The following is a 27319-nucleotide window of genomic DNA, read 5'->3' as shown; positions in this document are numbered from 1 at the left end:
GTACTAAATTCTGGGAGAGAGACTGAAGAGGTAGGTTGTGTCATGACAAATGTATTTTACAATGCACTTTGATGTCGAGACAGAAGAACAAACATCATGGGACCAGAGAATGACTGAGCTGAAGGTACTCTGATCCTAGCTTGGTAGTTAAGGAACTCTTGGCTGCAGAGTCCCAACAGTTCTACCTTGCTTGTGTATTATATATTCAATATAGATATTAAATATATATTCAAGAACCGTCTTGATGCAATTCTGTGCAATGTGCTCTAGAAAGACCCTGCTTGAGCAGGGAGATTGGACCAGATGACCCTACCAGTGGTCCTGTTCAACCTTAAACCTTCAGTGATTCAGGGATTAGAACATCACTGGATAAAACCATTCCTGCAATTTGAGTCCCAAACCCCAGATGTGCCCACTCACCAACCAGTGTCCTACTTGGGTATTAACACCTCCTAGTTGCTGTTTTTCTGGGCTTATTCCTGACCACACAAGGTCTTTAACTTCAAGGGAACAAGGAGAAGAAAGGAAGAAGGGGAGAGATTTTGATGCAGGATATCCTGAGATATCGGAGGATACATGTGATAACCACCTCAACCCTCAACATTACCCTTCATTGTCATGAAATGTATCACAGAACTGAAAGAACCACCCAAACATCATGTAAGAACTTACCTCAATACTAGAAATTCTCTGGTGATCACAAATACTTAGTTACCAAATACCATCATAACCTAGTGCCAAGAGAAGAATCATGATCTAAATAAACCTTAAATTATTAAGATCCTGTCCTGGAAAAATATTTTTCAGAGTGATCCCTTCTAAGCTTTTAATCAGCCCTCCATCACTGATAAACTAATCGACAGAAGCCAGCTACCTATAGATGATCTCTATTGAACAGGTTGAGACTACATGGGCAAAAAATGAAAATTTCTAACCCGTCTATGTAACTCCTGCAGTACAGGATACTCTCAATAGCCTATTGAGAACCAGTAGCTCCTGCATTTACATCTAAAAGATGCACCAAATTCCCTCATGGAAGATGCTGAAGTGGTGAAACAAGAAAATCACCTTGCACTGGAATGAGTTCACCTGGGGAATTGCTAAAGAATTAAAATAGCTGGGAGAAGACTCTTTCTCACAAGGCAGTCATTAAGTCTCTGCCCTCTCAGTCCTGATCCTTCTGGGAGATCTACTAAATGCATTAAAATTGTAGAATATGACACTATAACCAAAAGCCCACAGCTCTGCAGCATATTATCACATACCAGTTCAAAAGATTTGTCTTAAGATAACGCACAGTCGTAATTCCCTGGCCAGATCTCTGTATTCTTCATTTCGAAAACCCAATTTCTCTTTCCTTAAAGATAATCGCTCCATCACCTCTCCTCTTACAAATGTTCTGCTGCTTCCTAGGTACCAACTACCTCTGCTTTCAAACAGTGTAAATAATTAATTGATCTATTTACACTCTGAGCAGTTGTTCTCGATTTGTATTAATTTTTTAAGATTTTTGCTTCCACTTTAAAAAGCAAACACTTTGCTTTTATAAATTCATATTCTAGCTTTTACTGAGCTATGAAAATAAGTGAAACTAAAACAAGTTTTAGTCCAATATGGGATTTTACTACAATTAGATGTGGGAAGATGTGACATGATTGGACATCTTACAAAGGCTAAAATTCTTCTAGACGAAGACACCAACTGTAGTAATACCTAGTTTCCCCTTCTTGTGATGTTACAAAAAATGTTTTGTAATAAGCACATAAAATAGCTAAAATCGTTGATTAAATTCCCACAGAGATATTTTCTCCAGAAGTGTTTTGCCTTGTCTTGGTTTTTTACTGAAAAGTATCTGAATATTAATTTGACTCTATCAGGAAACAAAATAATTCTGTATGGTATCTACTATTTGAGGTGTTCTGCTTCTGAAGTTAAGTTGATTTAGATCTTTTGCTTTGAGTTTTTTCCTGGGTTATCATTAGTGTTGTGGGTTTTTTTCCCCAGATTGTTGGAAGAAAATAAACCACTTCCATAAAAAATCAAGAGAAATGGGAAGCAACAAACTGACCTTTTTGAGCACAAAACCTAGACCTTTCTAGTATTTCCTTAATTCCTTTTCCTGCCCTACACTCTGGACTCATCCAGCCCTAATGTACATGTTAAGTGGGAATGACCATACAAAGTTTTTATGAGTGTTTTTCTTATGTCATGGGGTGCCTTATGCCAAACACTGCTGATGAAGGGGCACAGTCCCCACCTGACAGCCAACTCATATCACTAAGAAATGTCCTGAGAGTGCATTTCAAGCTAATTTCCACAGTGAACCTCCATGTTGATGGCACCTAACTGTTCACCACAGCAGGAGATATGCAAAGGAAAGCAACTCCTGGTATGGATTCACTCACAAAGAGACAGTTATTCTTTCATGTTGTTTAATGATGTCTTTAGAGCTTTTTCCTCCTTTAAATTTGCAACCTTCAGATATTTACAGGTCACATTCTCTCTCTGTTTTTACTCACATGGGCTGTATACAGATGAAAACAAATAAAATTCCCATTTCTGCAGTGGTTTGTAACCCTTTTGGCAGCAGCCGGTACCAAGACCATTAAATAGATTTTTTTATACTTTGAATTTCTTACAATTTACAAATCTTTCTGTCAGTGTGTTCTTCAGAGTAATTGTGTTCTACAGAGTAATTGTTCTGTATTTTCAGAATGAATATTTCTCCAAATAGGAGGCATGAAATTCCTTCAATGACAGCTGAAAATACAGCAGCATTATTAGTTTTCATATATATTACTAAAATTGTATTCTGGGCCCATAATACAGAGGAAAGGTCTATTACATCAAATACATGAATAAAGATGCACAAAGAAAATTGGAACTGCTATCTGCATATACTCAGTGCTAACAACATTGCCAGCCTTTGTTTAATAAATAGAACCCTCATGTAAAATTAGACAGAAGAGACTATGAAATTAAGCATATGCCTAAAGTAGTTTGATTCCATTATTGTAAAAGCCTATTAGAAAATAATTGCATTGCTGTACTTACGGCGCTTGGTGTGTAACCATATTGGAACAGGTGATACTGGAATTGAAAAGCTTTTTAGAAGATGTTTTCATCCAGCAGCAGTTATGACATAGCCCTCCAATTAACTGCAAGGTTGGAGGGTATGTAAAGTGAATGGACTTGAGCTTCAAGGCATCTCACATTGTTTGCAGAAGGCAAAAGGTAGTCAGGTGAGGCCAGAGGTATCTGAACAATTAAAGCATCGTTTCATGTGTTTAATTTGGAGTACTTCACCTAATTGAAATAGAAATTATATTTTCAAAAATGTCCTCGTTGAGCTGTTACACAAGAAGCAGAGCTGAGACTACCTTGCATAACGGTCCAAAGGCACAGCAACACCACACTGAGGAGAACCCAGAGCTTAATCTGAACATGGAAAAACATCTACATCATGCAAGAGACTGAAGATCCTAAAAGTGCCTGACCCAACACTATTTCATCCACTGGAAATTCAGTGGCTTCTGATCCATCCTCCCATGCACACCACGGGCAGTTCTGACCTTCCCTGGCCAGAACAGCCCATGGGATGGCTAGAGGCATCATTTCAGGGAGCCTGGTGTAGGTGGCTGCCTGAAGTGGGTTCAGCTGAAGCCCATCCACCTCAGTTTCCCAGATACCAGGACAACTGGTCTTGTACAGGAGAGTGCATTATTCAGGAAAGGCACCAAGGCTATGGGGAGGTAACAGTGCCAAGGCATGTTCTGTCACCAGCTCCTCTGGTTGTTTATAGGGTGCCTCAATGGAGAACCCTACAACCTAAAGTAACCGTAGTTTGGGGAAGACAGCCTTCAATTCAATGTTTTCTCATTTGCATCTCTACAAATTCAGACTAACTTATAGAAGCCATTTAGCATACATTAGCATAAAACAAGGCATATGAGAGACAGGGGAACAGGCTCATTAACTTTATATCTACTTTTATGTGGAAGAATTGTAAGGGTGTGCACTGAGTCTGGTTGGGATGGAGGTAGCTTTCTTCACAATAGTCCATTTTGGATTTGTGACTAAAACAGCACTGATAACACACCCATGTCTTAACTGTGGCTCAACACATGCTCCTTCACTTTTAAACTGTCTGTACCTAAACCTACAGGTGTTTTTTTCTCTTGTTCTTCCAGTTCTTTCCCCCATTCTGCTGGGAGGGGGAGTGAGTCAGTGTGTGACTGTGTGGGTGCTTAGCTGCTGGCCAGAGTAAATCTGCTCTCAGTTCAGAGACGGTGATAACTGCTGCAGACTAACCAGAGAAAAAAATGTTCTTAAGAGAGGTTTAGATTACATATTATGGAAAAATTCTCTACTCTGAGAGTGGTGAGGCACTGGACCTGGTTGCCCAGAAAACCTGTGGATGGCTCATCTCTGAGGTCAGTTTGGATGGAGCTTTGAGCAACCTGGTCAAGTGGAAGGTGTCCCTGCCTATGGCAGGGGCTTGGAATAGATAATCTTTAAAGTCCCTTCCAACCCAAGCTGTTCTATGATTCTATGATAACATCAAACTATTAAATGCTCTATATTTTTTAAAATTAGGCCACTGAAGAATCCAGACAGGGATTTAGGAATACGTCTGTATTCATCACTTGTGACTCTAACATTTCTAAACACGTTACTGATTGATCATTTTTAGCATTAAACCTTTGCTTGAACCTAAGCTAAGTTGCCTTTTCCTATGTAGCTTTGAATAAATGAAAAAAAGAAAACAAAGATCAGAGACTAGTGGGGAGGGGGTGTCTCTGATCCCAAAATAACACTGCGTTTTATTTTGTGTTTTGCCAGCCTTGCAGCAGAAAACACAAAGAGGATAAACTGTGACATCACTGCTCTGTAGGGACTGTATTCTAGCCCCACGAAAATGTGACCTTCAAAGGAATGACCTAACGGCTCAGATGTACAGCACATCTCACTGCTGAATGATCCAGTTTTGGCAGAAGTGACCAAGGCAAAGCCAAGGCCAAGAGGAGGCATTTGCAGTTGTTGATTGTGCTGAACATAAACAACATTCCAGTGTTCCTAATCTAGGACCTGGTCACTTCTGCAGTTAGATACATCTCCAGGGGGAGGGCAGGCGGATTTGGAGGATGGAGGTGGTCACTCTAGAGGCAGGTCAGGGCAGCTCACTTCCTAAATTAGGTCATCCTAGTAGGTGCCTTCATCTAGGAGGATGTATTAAACTATTGAGTTCATCTTTGAAGTGCCAGAGCTTTGCTTGTGGGTGGATCTGAGACCTTTTTATTACTTGAAAGGGAAGCCATGGACTGCACCACAAAAACACTTCAGATATTGTTCTGGAGACTGGACAAGCCATATGTGCCTCTGACAACTATTGATGTAGCTAGAGATGACAGGGGGTGGGAGCTTTGCCAGCTCCTGCATTTCTCATAGATTTTACTGTTTCCATTTGAACAAGGACCTGGACATTTTTCTCAACATACATCAATATACAGACAATAATACAAACTTAGTCTGTTCTCAGTGTTTTAAGCACTTTTTCCCAGTTCATTTACAATAAAAGTCTGCAATTTTAAACTGAAGTGAGTTTTCTACCTCCTCCTTTTAAAACATTTTTTCCTCTGGGGAGCCTGTAACATTTGTCAGCTGAGTAGCAATCCTGCCTGGGAGACTGGCATCTATGCAGGGGGAACCTGAGCAGGGGGAACCTGAGCAATGTCAGGTACTCAGCTGGATCTCAACATCCTTGCAGTTCCTTGCTGACCTGCTCCTATTTTAATTTGTTGTATTCATTCAAGTTGAGATTGCACCTCCTGCTTCCTTCAAATTACTTGGAAAGTTCTATGCCTCACCAACAATATTGATTTTAGAACAACCTCTACAAATTTCCTTGAAGCAATTTTGTACGTGTGGGAGTATATGCAGATTCAAGAGCAAAATAATTAGGTGGAATCCCTCAAATTCAGCCATATTAAATATTAATATTGAGCTAGTAGAGACTTTCCTGAAGAAAAAAAAAGTCAGATTTTGCTAACTGGTGCTTTTACTGTGTTAGACCTCAGAAAAAGTTTGTGGAGTTTTGTTGCTGCTTTCAGCAAAGACAATTAAAAACACCATCCTGGAATTATGAGTAGAACTTAATCTAGAATATTCCACTGGCTGTTTGAAACACTAAACTCCTGCCTGGCTCAGATCACTTTCTCTTTAAAACAGCTGTTAATACCATCCTTGGCGATCCCAGGATGTTTCTTGCCATTCCAGTGTTCCTGCTACTTCAGTTCCAGTGAGTTGTCTTGTCCTGACAGTCGAGGCTGATGACCTTAACAACCTGACATGGATTTTGTCCATCACACAACCTGCAACTGGAAGGTTTTAAAAGATGGAGAGAAAGATGCAGGGGAAGGAGGGGGAAGAGATCGTGTAGGAGCTCCCATTTCAGTGAAATGGTTGCTCAGTGGAGCATAACCTTAAATCTCATTTGAAAAACAGCATTTTTTTTATACACAAGATGGTTTTTCCCCTTCTTGTAACACTCTAACTTGGCTGTCCTGTCCAGCTCTAAGAGAATAGATATGAAAGAGAGTAGGAGAAGAAGGGTCAAAATACACATTTACTCTGGATGTCTGTGTGAAATTAGGAATTTAAGACTAGATATCTGCCTCCCACTCTTCCTAATCCAAGGGACCCATTAATATAACAGACAATAATATAACAGACAAATACCTTCTTACAAGTCCATTATATCTGTTCCATCAGATCTTTTGAAAGTCTCTTTCAAGATCTTTTTCATAGAATATCCTGAGTTGGAAGAGACCCTCAAGGATCCTTTAATGGTCCATGCCCTTGCTAAATTCCATCCTCAACTTCTTTATTGTTTATGTCCCATTTTATTTTTCTGGAAGTGCTATTTTTTTCCGTAAACAGTTCTTTCTCCTTCTTGGTACTCATCTGATTGCTATTACAGTTGAAATTTTCTAGGACCTTGAGCATGAGTAACTTTTTCTACCTTATAAACAGGCCAAAGGTTAGATTTCTTTCCATAAGGAAATGCTCTAACTTTTCCTATAATTCCTCTCACTTCTTTTTCCTGCCTTACATGTTTGGTTTGTAATCACTGTAAGGAAGGATATGCTTATATCTAAATACATACATGTGTTATCTTTAACAACAAGGGCCTCTGGGGATGGAATTGGGAGTTAATAGAGATGACAAGGAGCATTGGCAATGAGGAATAGCCAATCTACTTGCTTGTCACCCAGAGGAAATGTGCTTGCATTCTTCAGGGTGCTTGCTACTTATCATAAGTGGTAGTTAGTCTTGATTAATTTTCACAATATACTAGAAAGAAGTACAACTACAATTCCCTTCATTCCTGACCTGGCTGATAACATACACTGACAAGAGACAGAGATGAGATCAATGTGACCCTGTTCTCACAGCCCACCTCCTGAAAATTCACTAACACTGCCAGTTGTTTTGAATCATGAATCATTTTCCCAGGCAACATTTTCCCGTGTTGAACAATTACATGAATAACTTCCAAGATCACGGTAAAAAAAGAAATCTACCCTGCTTTCTTGGTGGAAATGCTACAATAGACAAAACATATTTTAAAGACCTGAACTTGAACAAGAATGGATTAAAAACCAAAAATATGCTCAATGGAGACATGAAAAGCACCATCTGATGTGGTTGGTGCTGCCATATAAAACAAAAGGATTGACTGCCCTCCAGCCATCACTCTTAGAAATAACTGTCTGTCTTATGGTGTCACAGAATTACCATCCTGTGGAATTCAGTTCTAACAGTTCCTATCCAAAGTCACTCAGGTTTCTGTTTTTAAATCTCAATGAAAGTATAACAATGAAAGTATAACAAATGGACCTGTGATGTTTCAAGCATTCACCTTCTGACAGCTCTTCTACAAAATGGAATGAGTGTACATCTCTCTCTCTTTTGTAGCCTCATCTGGGACTCTACATTTGGAAAATAAGTGCAAATTCTCAACAAAACTTTTCATTATTCTGTGCCTTCTGCCAGCAGTGCATGGATGGTCTACCTGAAGAACATCTAGAGATATTCATCTTTGGGTGGTCTTTGTCATAATATTGAATTTTTGGGCTATTCAAATGCACTGCATGGATGTGCAGACGGAGATGGATGCAGAGCACATACCAGCAGTGCTGCATTGGGCAGATGATGCCCAGAGCTGTAACACCCAGAGATCCTTGTGTTATTTTCACTGAAGGTTGTACTATGGTATACTCAGGTTATACTCTCCAAACTGTGGAGAGCAAAATGCCATATCTGAGGGATTCAGATACATTCTATTTAGCACTGGAAGAAATGTATGTCTACACAGAGAACAATCTAATGAAGAGGTGATATAGAGGAAAAAAAAATCCAGGTTAGTTTAGGCTGTGAGGAAAAAGTAAGCAGAATATTAGCAAGACCTTTGTTATCCATCACAGTTCTCCAATGAATTTGGAGGCCTTGTTTCCTCCTGGAGGTCATATATATTTATATCCAGGGACAACCTTTTTTTTTTTTTCAGGTTACCATCTAAAACTCAAATCACAAGAACTTTAACTTTTCAGAGACTCAAAGTTCTGATATTTTGAATTTCTGAAACCCACAAACTAGGGTGCAAATTTTACACTAAAACTGATATATCATTGTATCAAGTTCATGCCAGCTGTGGCAACAGTTCCTCTAAAAGAGATTAAATAGATAGAAAACATGTAGCAACTTCATAGTGATCTGTTAGTAGAATAGCTTGTCTGAATTTTGTCAAATATGCATCGTATTATACAGTGGGTTTTTTCAAGTACTTTTCTCAGATTATGATTAATCTATTGAATTAATACTTAAATAAACTGAATTTGGACTTCTAAATGCAGAAAAATATCTGCAATTTAGCTGCTTGGGCATGGTGTTTGCTTTCTGGACACATCTTTGCACACTGAATTGCTGGGAACATGATAATAATGAACAACACTTTTGAAACCATCAGAGGAGTTAAACAAGAAGCCAGACCCTTTCACTGTGCCCTGATTTGCTTTAGATCAGTTAGAGTAGTCACAGCAAGAAAGAGAAAAGGATGAAAAAGCAAGACTGAAATGGAACAATTAACCTCTCTGTAGGAAAAAGGGCAGAAAAACTACCTAAGCCAACTGCAGATAGCTGTAATTAAGGGATTGTAACTCTCTTTGAACCAGCTAATACCACAAAGACCAAGACTAATCCATTTAGTTTACCACCCTACCTCCTACTGGTCAAGGATAAAGGTTTAGGGGCTGTGATATTCAGGAGATTAAGCTAAATGACCATTATGGACTCTTCTAATTTTCAGCTCTGTGGAAAGGTCTATTTTCTTCCCCACACTGTAGTGGTGCCCTTAATTGTGCCATAGCAGACCAAGAGGAAATCCATGCCTATGAGAATATAGATTTTATATTAAAGTTACTTTCTTCTTAGATACTTTAAATGTACTAAATTTTGATACATTAACATTATTGTATCATTATAACTATCATTAAGCCTCAGCAGAATGGAAATCGCTTTCTATGAAACAAGAGGCTAAATACAAAGGCAGGGAGATAGATGGCTCTTCCAAAATCCAGGCATATCCTTAAAGGAAGAACAATAACAGTAGATTAATTGTTTCTGTAACAGCAGTTTACTGTACTCAGTATTTGTAGTAACTTGTATCTGTGTCTTTGGCAGAGAGTGCAGCAGTGCAGCGAAGAGAGCAGGGAGGAAGGGACTGACCTGACACCCTTCAGCTCACCCACGGGTGAGTCCAAGCACAGACATCAGGACAGTTGCAGTTTGTTCGATGGGTAATGCTCTCCTCTGTAAGTTGGTGCCTTGTTTAGCTGTAGAGCTCTTGGAAAGGTCACTCAGTATCAGTAAACTGCGAAAGGATTATTTGAAAGCAGACACAAAGAAAGAGCTTCCAGCACGGGTAACATAAACCCATGACTCCAGTGAGTGTGGATCTACTCCTTATTACTTCTGGGTCCAGCTCCAGTGACCCAGAGCAATTGTGTCTACAAAGTAGATCCCTGGTCAGCCATGCAAACTTAGGCATCTGTTGTTATTTAAGTCCCTGGGGGTTTCTGGGGCATTTACAGCAGAGTGGGAATGCAGGGCCTCTGAGGAATGTATGGTTTTCTGTAGTGGCAGCTGGAGACTGGACAAGCTTTCTCATTGCTGCTGGAAACCTCTGTTTTTGTAAGTGAATCATGTACCTAATCAGTGGAATTAATCATATACAAGATGCAATTCTTCTGATCAAAGGTAGATATCACCTTCAAGGGGAGTGCAATCCCTCTCTGGGATCACGGCTTTGACAACTATTTAAAGTCGACAATAACAGCTCTTCAGTGAGTGCAATAAGAGCTTAAACATGTACATATCTACATTTACATACCTAAATCTGTAGTTGAGTCCTACTCCTAGTTCTTCAGGAACCAGGCAGATTGTAACTCGCATTGTGTTATTCTTTGTATCTTTAACGAGTCATTAAACTTAGATGGCTACCATAAAGAATCTCAGCAAAGTAAATATTCATGTAATTCTTAAATTAATTATAAACATCTTCATGGAAAGCAAATCACTCGTATCTAATTTGCTTATCTACTCCTCACATATATGTACAATAAAAATAGTAAGAGTGAAGAAGAATAGTAGTAATAAGGATAATAGCAATTAATAACAACTAATAATAATGCTAATAATACCGTGCATGTAATTCTGATGTCTTATTTACCACATATTTTTTAATTTAAAAATTTTAAAAATAGCAAAAATTGGGCAACAGATACGCATATCACAGATTTCAACAATCTATCCCAGTGGCTCAGCTGCAAAGGCTGTGAGGTAAAAAACCAAAGTGGAATACAGTGATTGAACCAAATGTCACAGAAGGAGCAGGTGGGAAAATTATTTTTTTGTGATCTCTATCTCCTGAATGAAGCCCTGGATTGGAATTTCACAGTACTGACCTAATTAAAGAAGACAACAATGAAACTCATGTGCATATGTGGATGGGTGGTATTGCTTACAAGTCATGCTAAAACCAATGGCCTGTGAACTTCAGCAGGTGCCAGAAGAGCAGAGTGAGTGGAACCTCCCCCTGCCCTGAGAATCCCAGCTGGAGTTGGACCTCAGCCTCACCCAGCTTCATTTCCTCTTATTTACAAGCATTCAGACCCAAGGCTCTCTCCGTGTTCCTGTCTGCAAACACTCCATCACAAACACAGTTGCAAGTACAATTATTAATAGCACTGAAAAACTGCATAACTTTAGCCATTCTAAGAAAAAACCCTGGAAATATGCAATTTTTGAATACACAGATATTTTTCAGCGGAGTAATTTTTCCTTCCAAATACAGTACTTCATCAGCACCAAAAAATGAGCCTTTTTCTCGAAACAAATTGAAGTCCTAATAATACATTTCGAGAGTTTATGAACTTCCTTTTCCAAATTACTTCTTTTTAGCTTTTTGAGATGCTATAATACATAACAAATAGTTGCTAAAGCCTAAAATCAGGATGAATTTTTCAGTGCTGTAGAGGCTTGAAATTTACCTTTTACAAAATTCTAATTTTTAAGTGAGGTACGGGGGAGGTCTAGTTTTATTGGGTCTTTTCCTCTTCTATCAGAATACACTTTTTTTTTTCCTAGCTGACAAAATTTCCTGGAAAGGAGATCATCCTATTCCCCCATGGCTTTAATGGTTTTGTTAATCAGCCTTAAAAATAAATATGTGAAATCATATGCAGAGATAAAGGTAATATAAGGCAGCATGCTTGTAACTGCAGTGTGTGCCAAGGGATAAATCATTGCTTGACACCTTGGTGGAATGTTGGATTTCATTTCAGTGTCTCTGTCCTGCTTTTGGCACATTGATTATCCCAAAAGGAAATTCCTTGAGCAGGGTCCTTCTATTCATTATCTTTTTATACATATGTGCCATTGTGAGCACTCCCAGAAGATCGCAGGCAGAAATATGTTATGTGCCTGTGAAAGATCATAAGAAACAAAAGAGGGTCACAGTTCCCCACTTTAGCATACGTGGGGCAGTCCTTTGCAGAAATGACTGTTAAGTGCTGTTCGATTCATGTTGCATTCTGCACAGATATCTGCACACCTGTAAGTGGATACCCAAAGTAAAGGACTGCGGATAATCATGTCCAGCTCACACACCTCTAGTACGAGGCTGTGGTACTGCTTCCATGTAGTTATAAGGCTAATGCACCACCTGTATTCTTTGCTTTGTTTCCACTCAAAATGTGCTCATGATATATCCAGGAAAGCACAAAAAGCAAGAAGAGAAGGGGAGGAGAGGGGAGGAAGAAGAGAGTAAAGCCATTGCAGATACAGTTTCAAGAACAATTTTCTGACTGCAGTTGTTCCACACTTGGCAGAAATGGGAATTTCCAGCCCTCGCAGGTGGGNTTTTAGAGTCATCTCTTTTTTCACATAGCTCATTCCTTCCAGCATAACAAGTCAGTACTCTTAGGAATGTCATCATCTGTGTTCTGCAAGTGAGTAACTGCTCATGGCATTCTCAGAAGCCACTGTAACTCTCTCTTAGTAGTGCAGGATTCTTTCCTGCTAATAGGAAACTGGTTACACACACACCATCTGGCTACCCCTTCACCTTTGTCGGTTCACCAGACCTGTGTTATCCACAGACCAAAATAAGGGCTCTGTTTCTCATGGGTGTTCTCAATGCCCATAGTTTTCCAATTTCCATCAAAAATCTCTGCTCTGAAAGACAAGACGCTGTTCTCAGATATGTGTTATCTGTTGCTTAAGGATACTGTGATTTTCATTGTATTTACAGCTGGGATATCAAGAATGTTTAAGAAATTTCAAACTAACATCAACTAGTTATGTCTTTTTAAAATCCTTCTGAATAGGCATATGTAAGGGTCAGATCAAATCTAGAATAGCTACTGTAAATTAACAGTCCAGATGATACATATAATCTGAGAATCAGACCCTCATTCATGGGCTTTGCAGTTCCATGAAGCACAAATATGTGAAGTGCAAGACTTAGAGGAGATTAACCTTGCACTACTTTATAACCCCATCATATCCAATTCTGGGCTTACTGAATGTCTGAGACGAAAGCAATTAGAGTTGAATAGATTTCAGCACTTTTCAAAATCAGTTCCAAGTTTAGGGTAGCTTCTTGTTTTCCCGTCTCATCTGGACAAGGGAAATTTCCCTTTGCTGTTCCAATGATCTTAGTATTTTCTTCTGATGAAGCTCCTTATCTTTTCCTCTCTCTTCCCACAAAGTCCTTTTCTGTAGCTTCCATTATTTAAGATTTTTATATTAGATCCAGTACCAAAATTCAACTGCCCATAAAGATCCCCCAAAACTGTCATCCCTAATTTTCATGATGAGCAGCATTAAGTCTTGCACAAGACTCTATTTTCTGAAACACCATACAAATACATCATTAGAAACAGTCTCTTCATCAACAAATTTTCTGATCTAAACAGCAAGAGGAACGTGAAGGTGTCATCTCACTAACACATTGTCATCCCCTCCTCTGAACTCAAATGCCTCCTGCATCACATTGATTTTCCTCTTGCTTTCCGAGTTTGGAAGAGAACAGATGTGGCTGGGCAGCAGGAGGCCAACTCAGGAGCATTTTTCCTATTCAAGAACTGTAATAGTCTTTGGCTCTTCGGGGCTGTTTATAGCAGTCAGGACAGCAGGTGTGTTTGGATGGTTCAGCACACCTTCTGCCACTTCTACAGGCTGTGCTCAACCGTAGCATCACCAAGCCTGCAAATGAACTGCTGAAGTTACTCCCAAACTTGCCTTTTATACTGGCTGTGCAAGGGAATGTAGAGGTAAAAATTCAAATATAAAGGAAGAGAGGATGAAAAGGGAGGAAAGCCCTACATGTATTGTTTGTGTTCCAGAAAATTGCAAAAAAGGAGCAGCTATTTCAGCTTCCAACCTTATATAAAAATCTAGAACACTGCTTGTTGTTGGAAAGCATGCTGGGAGGGACCATTTCAGAGCTGCTGAGGAGGTTTCCACAGCAGGGAGGATATGATCAGGCCACAAAAAGCTGTGTGATCACAGCTTACATAGGCACACAATAGTATTAAAGCAGCCTAATTAAAGACAGGTAATGGGATGGCTGCTGTAACAGCTGCACATAAACAGCAAGGGCTCCCAGTGAGTTCAATCAGTAGATGTCAGATTTTGTGCTGTCACAGAAGTACACAAACTGTTTAGTGTTAGGTTGATTCTTGTGTCTATGCTACGTGAAGACAGAATAATTTCCTGGTGCCAGCTTTAAAAAATTGCATCTTATCTGCTTTAATGACTAGACTTGCTGTGTCAGTCCACTGAGAAGGACAGCATCCTCAAAAAGGTGAGTTGCCCAAGAGAAGTGGAATCATAACATGGGGGTGGACTGGGTGCTGAGGGTGGTAAGGAATAAGAGGTGAATCCTACTCACAGTGACTATAAGCAAATGCATAGGGTCTCACGCATTTTGTCTTATTCCTACCAAGTTACCTGTAGATTGTCTCATTAAGTCACTACCCATTCTTCTCTCTGTGACAAGACAGATTGTGGGGAGATAGATATAAGGGTTGTGTTGCACATATTCATGAGTAACCCTGTGTATATCTCTGTGGTGAGCATCCATTTACAGGATGAGCATTCAGAACACTGAGATGCATTCAGGAAAAATACCCATGAATAACTTACACTGAGAATAATTTCCTTCATTCGACTGAAATGCAAACCCTACTAAGAGCTTTTGATAAGTAGATTGAAAGTTTCATGTTGCAGTATATAAAAAGTTTCTTTCATCACCTTTTAATAGGTACTGCTATTCAGCTCCAATTAATTCTGCATTTCATTTCCTATGAAGAAAAAAATAAATCACTGCATTCATTTTATCTTTTTCTAAATACTATTTACTCAATAGATTAATCATTATCATTCAACAGAGATACCTTAACGAAACTCAGATTAAACTCCATTACACAAAGCATTGTATATTCATATAGGAAGAGACAATGCTTGCCTTAAAAGAGGTTACAGCATAAATGGATAACAGGCTTCTTAAAGTTCTCATTTTACAAACAGGAACTTATATAGCAAAACCACATTGAATGCCCAGGGACAGAGAGGATGGTCAGAGCAGAGCTGACTTCAAACTCTAAGACCCTTAGGATATGTCTACTGGGTTTAAGGGACAGAGGTCTTGAACCCCACCCCACCATGGCACATCTGCTGACGTGCTAAGCCCATTCAAATGGGGTTTTTGATTAATCATCATTTATTTTGTTTGGACTACTCCCAGTCAAAAAAGGACTAAATTCTTGTAAGTGCCTCAGGTAGACTCAACTGGTGGTGTGAATGCTCCTCATCAGTCAGAGGGGAAGTCAAGGGGTGCTTTTCTCCAGCTGTGATCCCTCTTTACCTGTCTGGCCACCCAGGGCCTCTCAGCCCTTCAGTCACTGTGCTGCGGGCAGAGGTGGCAATGCAAAGGTGCCAACTCCAAGGGAGCTCCTCTCAGCACACACCACTTTCTATGGTTCCTTAATGTCACCTTTTTGACTTTCCCAAAATGGTTGGCTGAGAGGTTTTTCTAAAAAGTTGCCATTTCCTAGTTTCTGAATAGTTAATGCCTCAGCCTCTGGACTGTAGTGCAGGTGGTCCTCACTTCCATGAAGCAACAATTTTCACGTTCTTCCATATAGTTCACTCCTTGCCTATTCCCCCTGTCATTCTTTTTAGGACCAAAAAGTCTCCCATATAGATACCAGATATTGACAATATCTGAAGATAGTACTAAACAGCTCTTACAGAAATACCCTTCAATCCAGAAATAAAACCGTAGGGCTATCCTTTCCCATTTCATCTGTGCTTTATAGGATGTCTATAGACTGTACCACATGCACCTGCACTAATCAGATTTTTGGGATATATTCAAAATAAGGCTGGATCTCTTACTGTCTGTAGATAAGTTTAAGTTTGTGTTCTGTAGAAAATAGCTGTCTGGTTTTATCTTCTGTAATACTGTGACATCTGATAGCTTGTCCCTTGGGCTTTTGACTAAACCTGTCAATGGAGCACAAATATTTACATAATTTTTTTCTCTGATGCCAAAGAACATCAAAAAGAGAAACATCATATTCTTTTTTTCCCTTAGCAACTTTAGTCTACTCAGGTTTGTGAGTTGTAGGTCATTAGAGTACAATATTTTTCCCCCAGGGCCTATAGCACAGGAAGAATTGTTTTTTCCTTATTTTTCCCATGTTGTAAAACATCTTATAAATCTAAACATAGTTACAAGAAAGTTTTTGATAACAATTGAGTCCTTCAAACTGCTAGACTACACTCCTGGTTTTTTTCAACACTGAGATGTTCTTTCCTGACACTCTGGAGAAATACTCCATTTAAAGAAATTAGCACAGTAAATCTTTTTCCTAATCTCATAGAAATAATATACCATAAAACCCACCTCAGTAGTGCCAAAGATCAGCAAATACCAAGCACTTCACAAAAAATCTATTTATGCACAGGCAAAATAATGAAATATTTTGAACTTCCTTAAGTTCCTGCGAAGTTGCTGCTTGAGATACCTGTGGCAGTTTCAATTTTATTTGCTTCATGGTCATGGTTGTGCCACCACTGATGGCATCATCACTGCCTTTGCCACCACTACCACCCTCACCAGGGTGAGCAGAGATTGAATCACAGTGACTGTGCTTTCCTGATGAAACAGTTTTGGTGCCACACAACAGTGCAAGACTTTACTTAGTTTATTAGGCTTTAATTTCATTAAAGGTTTGGTTTGGAAAGGCCTTTAAAGGTCATCTAAGCCCTACATCAAGTTGCTCAAAGGCGCATCCAACATAACTTTGAATGTTTCCAGGGACAGGGCAGCCACAACTTCTCTGGGCAACCTGTGCTAATGTCTCACCACCTGCATCATAAATAAATCCTTCCTTATGTCCAGTCTAAACCTTCCTTTTTTCAGTTTAAAACCACTACCTCATATGCAGTCACTAATTAATTAATTTTCATGATTGGTACTGGTACAAGTCAGGAAAGATTAATTCAATATCATGCAGTAGAAAAACCTCAGTGCACAGTAAATGCTGGAACTACAGGGAATATGGATATAACACAGATACAATAAAAAGGATGAAGCTGTATCTCACATAGCTCAGAAAGTCCCCTCAGAAGAATTTAATCAGTCTAGTCTATTTTGGCTAACACTGTGATGGTTGCATGTAAAATAGCGGAAATATTCTTCCTTTTATTGCTGAGGAACAAGACAAGGTGAGGGGAACGTGCAAAAGTTACAAGAGAAATGAAGTTGTCTCTTAGTCAAATAATCCCTCCCTCATCAATGCAGTGCTCTTCACTTTCCATGGTGTTTTATTCAATCCTTATCCACTGTCTGTTTGACAGAGCATTTACCATTTCCCTTACATACCTAATCTGCAGTCAAAACATTCTCACCATACAGGAATTATTCACTATACCTAAACAACACTGAAGAGAGATGTAAAAAAGCCCTTGGTTCCCACCTGACCTAGGAAGAGAGAAACTGTTATTTTGCATCAAGGTAAAGCATATCTAATCCCAAATACCACCTCTGACAAGGCCACTGATGGGCTGAAAAGAATTTGAGTGCCAGGTCTTTCACCACACTGAAATGAGATACTTCTCATCTAATGTTTGTTATATATTACTAATCCTGTAGCATGAGGTTTGACATCACTTCCTAGATGTCCAAAGCAATTTTAGAAATAGTCTTATTATCCGTGTCACGGATAACCATTTTTTTTAATTTATTGCGTATTTAGTCCTAATCCTACACTACTGGAAAACATATTTCATTTATTGGGGTTTTGTCTTGGTTTTCTTGAGTTTTCTCCCTCCCTCCCTTCAGTTTCACAAAAATCTAGCACATCTAAACCTTTTCCTGGAAGGTTTCATATCACTTTCCAACATAGAATATGCAAGCACATCTCAGTGGTCCAATAAGTGAAACAATCAGTGTCTTCCATCCTCGTTTTGCAAACAGGTATGCACACAAACCCGAGGTTCTGGATTTTGGGTGGTGATTTTTACAGTGGTTTCCTTGTTATGGGCCAAGAAGAAACACAATTTCCATGAGCAGTACTTGAGATCTGCTTTATATCCCTAAGAATGTCCTGTGCTTCACAGTGTTCTACCTCCCAACAGCACAAAAATGGTGGTGTGAGAAACTGGCATGATTCAGGAGGAGATGTTTGACCAAAAGTATCTCTGGACATGGACTCTGTCAGTTTAGGAATTTAAAGACAAGAGCACAGATTCAGACCCACATCCTTCCACTCCAGGGTTAGCAAAATAGAGCAGCACAGGAATAGCTGATTTGTTGAGGACCTATTGGAGATTGAATCATCTGCTCATGCATAACAGAGCAAGACATTTGAGATGTGCTGGAGTGTCTCACCTGCCCTCCACAGACCTTTGCATAGTGGCACAGATCTCATATATGTCCTGTGCCATACAGAATCATATAATAATTTAGGTTGGAGAATAATTCTAAGATCATTGAGTCCTACCATTAATCCATCACTGCCAAGTCCATAACTAAGGTGGATATTTAGGTGCACCCTAAATGCCACATCTATGTGCTTTTTAAGTACCTCTAGGGATGGTGACTCAGCCACTGTCCTGGGCAGTCTGTTCCAGTGCTTGACAATTCTTCTGGTGAAGAAATTTTTCCTAATATCTGATCTAAATCTCTGCTGGCACAACTTGAGGCCATTTCCTCTTGTCCTATCACTTGTTACTTGGGAGAAGAGACTGACCACCACCTGGTTACAAACTCCTTTCATGGAGTTGTAGAGAGTGACAAGGTCTCTCCTGAGTCTCCTTTTCTACAGACAAAAAAACCCTATTTCCCTCAGCTGCTCCTCATAGGATTTAAGCTCGATGTCTTATGAGGAGCCACTTATATCTACCACTCTCAGCTGGATGTCTCGGGCATCTTAAAATGCATCAAAGGCTGAAAATGCTCAGTGAGCCTCAGTGTCCAGCTGTCTGCTGACATATGGGAAGGAGCTGCTCATTACAAATGATACCTAAGCTCACCCCTAAAACACATTTGTTCAACTAGGGCATCAAGAAGCACTTGAACATCATTTTTTTCAAATTAAACTTTCATTCTGATGGTTTCACAGACCATTAGCAGCTCCCTGATCCAACTGTAACTGAGAGCAATTAAACACTGCAGGAGGTGTAAAACCAGATTTGCCTCTTCCAGCACCTCACTTCTACTGATTATTGTGGGAGACTAGACACCTAGCACACATGTAGACACATACTTTACAGAGATCTAATCTCAGTGTGTTAATCTGGATGCTTGTAGAAGGCTACCTTCAGGATCTGCTCAAAACCATATCCAACCTAGCCTTGAACACTTCTGGGGATGAGGCATCCACAGCTTCTCTGGGCAAACTATTTTGGTGCCTCACCAGCCTCACAGCAAATAATTTCTTCCTAAAATATAATCCAAATCTCTCCTTTTTTACTTTAAAACCATTTCCCCTTGTTCTATCTCCCTGTGTAAAAAGTCACTCTCTGTCTTTTATTTCATCACAAGCAGCATGAAGACTTTCAAACGTGTCAAGGGATAGCAATGACCAGAAACTAACATAGTAAACTCTGATGTTTCTGATGCCTCAAAGGAAACACAGCCCTGTTACTACATGTTTAAGGAATGATGCACCAAAAGGCAGCATTTCATCCCCACAGATCTGAGATCAAACTGTCTGCTTTCCATCTTCCTAATGAAGATCAGAAGTTATTAGATTTAAATCCACTTTAATTGAGAGTCATGAGAAATAACTGGTGAAAATCATATGAACTTTAAGTTTTTTAGTCAGAACAAATATTGGAAAAAAGTTTTGAGAAATTCATTCCTGGAATATTTTAATCTGATTTGACTGGTTTTCAGTGGACTTCATTCAACAGGACAAAGACTGAGCTTTATTCACATCTAAAATGATGTCATTGATTTAGCTTTTGCATGAGGAAGAGCTTTTTCCATTAAATTGGGTGAGTATCACACTGCTCAGAAAGCACTGCCAGCAATGGAGAGGATGGCAGGTCAGTAGATGTGATTCCAAGTAGGATTGTGAGAGTCCAGAGGGCAGATGTAAAGACTCTTCCTGTCAGAGACCTCTTAAGTCATCTATGCTAAGCATGAAATCTTTGAGTCAGGACAGGAGGAGAGACAGGGACTGTGTTTTATCCAGGACCACAGCAACACTTAGATTCACAAAACTGTGTCATACAAATCAGAACAAGAAACCCCCCCCCAAAAAAAATAGTTGTAGGAAATTGGATGGAGTGATTTAATTGAGGTAAATGTTCTAGACTGGCTGCACAAGGGAATTTGCCCTGGTGACAGTGCCAGATGTTTTGGAAGAATCTGCACAGAGGTGCACAAACCAGACACAAGACATGGAGAGGACAAGCTGATAAGGGACAAATAATTTGAGATGTAAAATATTTTGTGGAAAGAAACAGACTGTACTGACTATGATCACAGCTTATAGATATAATCAGCAGAGTGATGGTGGCACCTGCAGTGGAAAAGCTGAGTCTTAAAATACTGTAACAGAAAAGAATATTCCAGTTCTAAAAACTTTGAAGACTATAGTCTTAGAGGATTTATCCTGTAGATATACAACAATTTTCCATAACTAAATTTAGTTTCCTGGGCCAGCTCTATTGCCAGTGGAGAAAACAAGTTGTGTTCAGCAGCTTCAGTGGATGATTCATTTCAGACACCTACCTAGAATTAACTAAGTTATTCACAGCAGATATCACAGATTATATCTGTTCTTCTGCATGTAACAAGATCTGAGGGTCTAGTTCAGACTTTGGAAATCAAATTTTAACATCTCATGGTAAGAGGAATCCCACCCAAATTAGCCTTGTAAAAAATTCTCAGTTGTTAAATCATAACGTAAACACTTTGATTAAGTTAAATTACTGACTTCTAAACAACTCATTTTTTACTATTTTCATGCTGATTTTTTTTTCTCCCAAGGGTACTTGCAAACTAAAGGGCTCTAAAACCAGCCTCAGACATATAAAAGTATTAAATGTTGCAGTATGAACATTATTTAACACTGCAATATTAATCAGCTGAAGGACCTCTGACTTTCAGAAACAAAGCTGTAAGTAGGTCACTTTCTGCTCTGCAGCAATCTTCTCTAGATTGCAGAGCACTTAGTTTTGTTAATAAGTCACTATTTCAAATAACTGCTGCAATTCAATATTTTCCAAAGATTCCTTGGAAAGAAACTCAATAGTCATCTTTCCAGAGCACTCATGTATATCGCGCAGCTTCTTTCTATTTTAAAATTTCCTATCAGTTTCTACTCTCCCCAGAGCAACTAATAGCTATTTAGCTATTTTAGGTTTTTTTTCTGTCTGCCATGCACACCACTTATCATGGTACCATGTTAATCAAAGTGTAATTCTGAGAAAGAATAATCTGAAAAATCCTGATTCTACCTTTACTTTTGGGACACTACCTCTTAAAATTTTACTGAAAGCTATTGCTCAAGTATTTGCACCTCCACCCTTACTTCCATTAACGAGTTGGTGCACTGGCCAATGTGATCTGTCAGCCAATGTTAATCATATAATCTTTCTGTAGTATCCTGAGGTTTAGATTACAATGCATCAAATACCATACTCAAGAAAAGATGGATTACATCCGCCATATGGGTGGATTAAATCCCCCCCACCCCATAATAATCAAGGATGCCACAGTTTTTGTCAGATGTGATTAATGTCTCAAATTCATGGTGCACATTGCTCAGCAGGTTCATTTCCTCAAAATACTTATTTTTGCAGTCCCTTGCTACTCATTCTAGTCTACTGAAGTCAAGCTAAGTGGGCACTGATTTCCCTGGTGTCTTAAACATCCACTGTGCTATTTCCACTCAAATAGCTCACTCATTTTCTAAGACCATTTGTCAGAATTAGGATGCAGTCACCGTGTTGTCCTCAAAGATTTGAAAATTCAGAGGTTTCATCTGCTGAGCCAGTGGAAGAGCTCTGTAACCACATCTCTATCAGGAAGTTATGGTAAATTGTGGAAGGCAAGCTGGTAATTAAAATAAAGACAAAGAGAACTGAAACCATTTGCAAATGAAAAGTCTTCCCAGCTTTAGAAACCAACTGAGTTTGAAGAAGAAATCAAAAAAACACATAAGATAGCAGATGCATGAGGATCAACACTGGAGTGGTAGGAGAAAGGAATGAATTTCAACTGGCCTTCAGGCTAAAATAACCTTCATCCCATGAAGACAGGGATTATAGGAGGAAGGCTGTCTCCATTTAATGACTGAAAGTGTTTTGCTAAGGAGGATGAATTATGAGGTAGACCAAACTCCTCTCTCTCAGCAATTGTAAATCTGAAATTAAGATGCTCCAATCGAGGAAGTATGGGAAAAAAACCCAAAAAACAACAAACAAAAACAACCCTTTATTAAAGGATATATGTGTATTGGTAAAAACAGCAAAAGAACACAAAAACAACTAAACAATAATCCTGTACCCAAAAAGTCCCCTTCAAAAAGGAAACAGTTTGATACTTCTCTGTCCTCTAGCACGATTCCAATCACGGTTGGCAGGGGTGCTGTTGGATCACTGGAGGAGCAGAGCCTGCAGTTGCTCGGTGTTGGTCAGCAGGGTTGGGTTCTGGCAGTCACTGTTTTGGGACCCTGGATTGCAGGAGAAGCCAACAATGGAGATTTCCCCCCTGCCAACGAGGAGGGGAAGGGGAAAAGAGGAAAGAAGGGCAGTTTCCTTCCCGCTAAACTCACGCTGTCTGCAGCTGGCTGTGGCCAGGACTCCTCCTTTCATCAATGAGCACAAAATCTTCAATGAAATCCGAGCAGATTTGAGCTGGAGACAGAGCAGTGTGTAGGCAAGCCAAGGCTGGAGAGCAGCCAGATGACCAGGTCGAGAGAAAAACGGCCTCAGAGCTTTTCCAACACCCCCCCGCCTTGTCTCCGTTAAGGCAAAAAGTGAAGTGCCCCTTTCCAAGGAGAGGAGGGGAGAACAACACCCCCACCACCTCCCCCCCACTACACACCACCCTTAGAGAGGACCATCAGCCTGGAATGTAGTTCTGCCAGCCAGGTCCTTTGTGTAGGTCAGTCACCCAAGGCAAAAAACTGTCCTCCCCATTCAACATCCCTCCCCCACATTGCAGCAGGGGAAAAAAAATTCCTGTTTGGTTTTTTTAGAACAAGTAAACCCATGACAGAGGCAGAGAGAGAAGAAAAGAGAGAGCAGAGGAGGGAGGCAGAAAAAGACTACAAAATCATTAGTAAGAGACATTTATTAACCAAAACCCAGAAAAACCAATTAGCTAAGATGATGACAGGCCTTAAGCTGTGCAGCACCCTTCACACCAGGGAGAGAATTTAAATCTGAGACAGATGCAGAAATGCAACAAAGAAGCTGGAAAAGTTTTACTGTTCTTCTTGAGCTAAAATGGAGAAAATTAGCCACTGAGGACAAGGCAGGAAAAAGGAAAAGGTGGTAGCTGTGGTGCAAAGGAAAACCCAGATCTCAAAATTACCAGAGCAAACAGTGCATAATTTGGAAGGGACTGACTGTGGCTTACATTGCAGTCTCCTCTTTTCCCCACACTCAAGCTCTCTTTCCTAGAGTAAAATAACCTATATTATTGGGATCCACCAGTCTGCACCCATCCTCATGGGTAGTCGCTACCTTAACACATTGTCCAGGCTGGCTGTCCATGGGTTGTCCCTGGGGTGGCCCCACAACTGAAAGGTCAAAGCGTATTCCCACCTTACAGGCACCTGCTCACATCACTGCCTGCCTGAGAGACAAGGATCCATGGGACACATGGACACCAGGGTGTCTGTAGAACAGCCTCCCACCAAGCCTGGCCAATACTCCATCTTATGAGTAAACTAATAAGTTCTCACCTCAGTTCATCTCTCCAGAGAAAGTGTAACAGCAATTTCAGTTCCTTTTTTTTTTCCCTATGTGTCCATGAGGACCCACCTTTTTTTTTTCCTGAGTAAAATATTGTCCCTCTTCCCTGTTCAGATCCGTTATTTCCAACAAATAAAGTCTATAAGTGATCAAAAGGAAAACATAGTCAAGTATGTTCCTGAATAGCGAAGAGCAGCATTGCCAGTTCTAATTACATTTTATCTATAAACTTATTTTCCTTTATTGCTCGATCCTGCCATTCTTTGTTAAAGAACTGCAGTAATTCGGGAGTCAGTGAGCCATTGGCACTTTGCAAAGAGGAAGATTTTTGTTTCCCAAGGCTTGGCCAACAAGTAAGAAGGGAGAGCAATAGATCTTTGCTTAAGGAGCCGGGTTACAAAGATATACCAGCAGGTAACAGATAACTGTCATGTTTATATGGGAGCCCACAGTGACTTACTGTACCCCCTTCCAGCTAAAATGCCTCTTTTACTTCCCCACAGTGGTGGCTGAATGGTGCATTGCACCTCTCAGCAAAGATGGATTTCTTAAAAAAAAGCATGTTTATCTGTAGACTCCATAGTTTTTGTATCTACAACAAACTTCTGAGAATACCGCTATAAGCAGAGGAATTATGCTGACCCAGATCACCTAGATCCCACACAACACTTCTGTTCAATCCATCTTCTCCATGGTGCTAATTCCTAGCACTGCATGACCCCCACTGCCTCTGTGCTGTGTTATCATTACACAAAAGATGCTCTCCTAGTCTGGGGATAGAAATTGTTCTCCTCAAGCTGGGTTCAGCAGCCAGCTGAGATCAGCAAGACACTCAGGCAGCAATGCCCATGGGCTGGGAATCAGAGATTTGGGCCAGGCAGGCACTGCTGCTTGTTGCTGCTTGTCTCTGTTTTTGCTGCCCATTGTATCTTGGCATTTCAGCTCTGGATCCTACACTTCTGTTACTCACATCCCTGCCTGAGGAAGAAATTATTAACTCTAGCCGTGTCTCTCTTCCTCATAAAAGTAAAATTTTACCATGTCAGTCCCGTGCAAGGAGAAATGAATCTGATTTAATGATGATGCAACGAAAAGGTTAAAAACAGCAAAAAGTCTTCATCCCATTGGAAAAGGCTTTTTTTTATTTTAGTTAGTGACTAATATAATGCTAGCACTCCAAATCCAGGAATGAATTCCTTATTGCAGTAGGTTCTATGAAACCTCTGCACTGGTTCTGCAGGGAATTAAGAGGTAATCAGAAGGAAGGAGTAATGTGATCTATCCTTTTTTTTTTTTTTTTTACCAGCTACCTCAATTTATTCTGGGCTTTTTTTATTTGTTTGTTTAAGATGAAAGCTAGGAGTTTTATTTTAATGACAAACAGCTTCACGTGGCTTCCTTCCCAGTGGATCCATTTAAGTACCCTCTCACCGCTTTGTTAAGCAACAGGAAAGATATGACTTGTTCTGCAGAAGTGCCCTCCAAAGAGAGGAGTCCTTGATAGTTCACTGAGCAGGCAAATTGACATTGTTGTATCTGCAGATCAGCAAAGGGAAGCTCAGCTCAGCTTCCCCAGGTGAGCTCAGCCAGAGAGTTCTGCAAAGGCCAGGGCAGTGCCCTGACTGTTGTGAATTTCCTGAAAGGAACTAAAAACACATTAACCTTTTGCTGCCATGAAGGGCTGCCTCTGCTGAAGCTCTTCCTTTTCCACTTGACATCCAGTTGCTCAGTTGTCCTGAGCAAAACACGTAACAGAATTATTCTGCTCAGAATTGAAGCTATTTGAGAGTGTCCAAAGGAGGGTCATGACAATGGTGAAGGGTCTTGAGGGGAAGCTGTATGAGGAGCAGCTGAGGGCACTTAGTCTGTTCAGCCTGGAGGAGACTGAGGGGAGACCTCACTGCAGTCACAACTTCCTCACGAGGGAAGGAAGAGGGGCAGACACTGATCTCTTCTCTGTGGTGACCAGTGACAGGACCTGAGGGAATGGCGTGAAGTTGTGTCAGTGGTTGGGCACTGGAACAGGCTCCCCAGGGCAGTGGTCACAGCACCAAGCCCGACAGAGTTCAAGAAGCATTTGGATGATATTCTGGGGCACGTGGTGTGACTCTTGGGGTGGTCCTGTGTAGGGCCAGGATTTGGACTCAGTGTTCCTTGTGGGTTCCTTCCAATTCAGCATACTCTGTGAATCTGTTAAGTCCACAGTGGACAACTCCACTTCTCAAGGGCAATGATATTGAATAAGGTGGGTAAAGCTCTTCTGCACAGCAAAGATTTCTCAGGGACACTGAAAGAATTCAGAATCATTTACTCATGTTCCAAGCTAAGGTACACTTCTACAAACCTGCTATCCAAAGCATATATCAGAATAGACATCAGAAGAAATGAATCTCCAAAGCACCACGCTGCACACGTAGTCCTCTCCACAGAGAAAATACAAGATAAGGATTGGCAAATGTCATATTCTTTACGATAAAATGCACAGTGAAGAGCTGCATCAGCAGACATGAAAAGCTGAGAACACAATGCACAGAGATTCATCTTGTCCTCCTCAAGCAGGTAGAGAGAAAGTTAAAAAGGAGAGTGAAGCAAAGACTGCTGGCAACAGAGTTGGCTATTTTTTTTTAGCTATATATTTCAAAAAGCAAACCACTTTCAGCACAGGTCAGGTACAAAAAAACCACTAAAATATGTTATTAAATATTTTGTATTGAAGAGAAACATGGAGGTTTTTTCTTCTTGAGAGCTGCTTTACTTCCAGAAGCACTAAACAGTCTCTACTTTCTCTAAAGTGCTGATGGTCAGAACATTTTGTTTGTCTCCTCTGGTTCTAGGCTGCTTCTCCTCCCAGTGACACCACAGTCTACCATGAAGCAAGATAATAGGGTCACAATTGGTTGCAAGTGGGGAGCACTGGCTGCCGTGCAGTAGGGAAGAGCATCCAGCTTGGCTCAGTTAAGTCAGCAGCCATCACGTGGTACTGTGATCCCTCTTTTCCTGAAGCACTCTGAAAGCTTGAGATGTAAAGCCTCAGAAACAGATAAAATTAGGAATCGTACATGGATATGCATGTAATGGCAGTACCCCTCCTGATCATCTACCAAAGGTCTTGGGAGACTGGGGAGGTCCCTGATGACTGGAAGCTATCCAATGTTATTCCAATTTAAGAGAGAGATGTGAGAGAAGACCAGAGAAACTACAGAACTCTTAGTGTAACTTCAGTTCCCAGAAAAATTATGGTGATAAACAT

Source organism: Lepidothrix coronata, unplaced genomic scaffold (assembly GCF_001604755.1).
Source record: "Lepidothrix coronata isolate B3197 unplaced genomic scaffold, Lepidothrix_coronata-1.0 Scaffold39, whole genome shotgun sequence".
NCBI classification, from domain to species: Eukaryota; Metazoa; Chordata; class Aves; order Passeriformes; family Pipridae; genus Lepidothrix; species Lepidothrix coronata.
Note: the sequence above shows the minus strand (reverse complement) of the source record.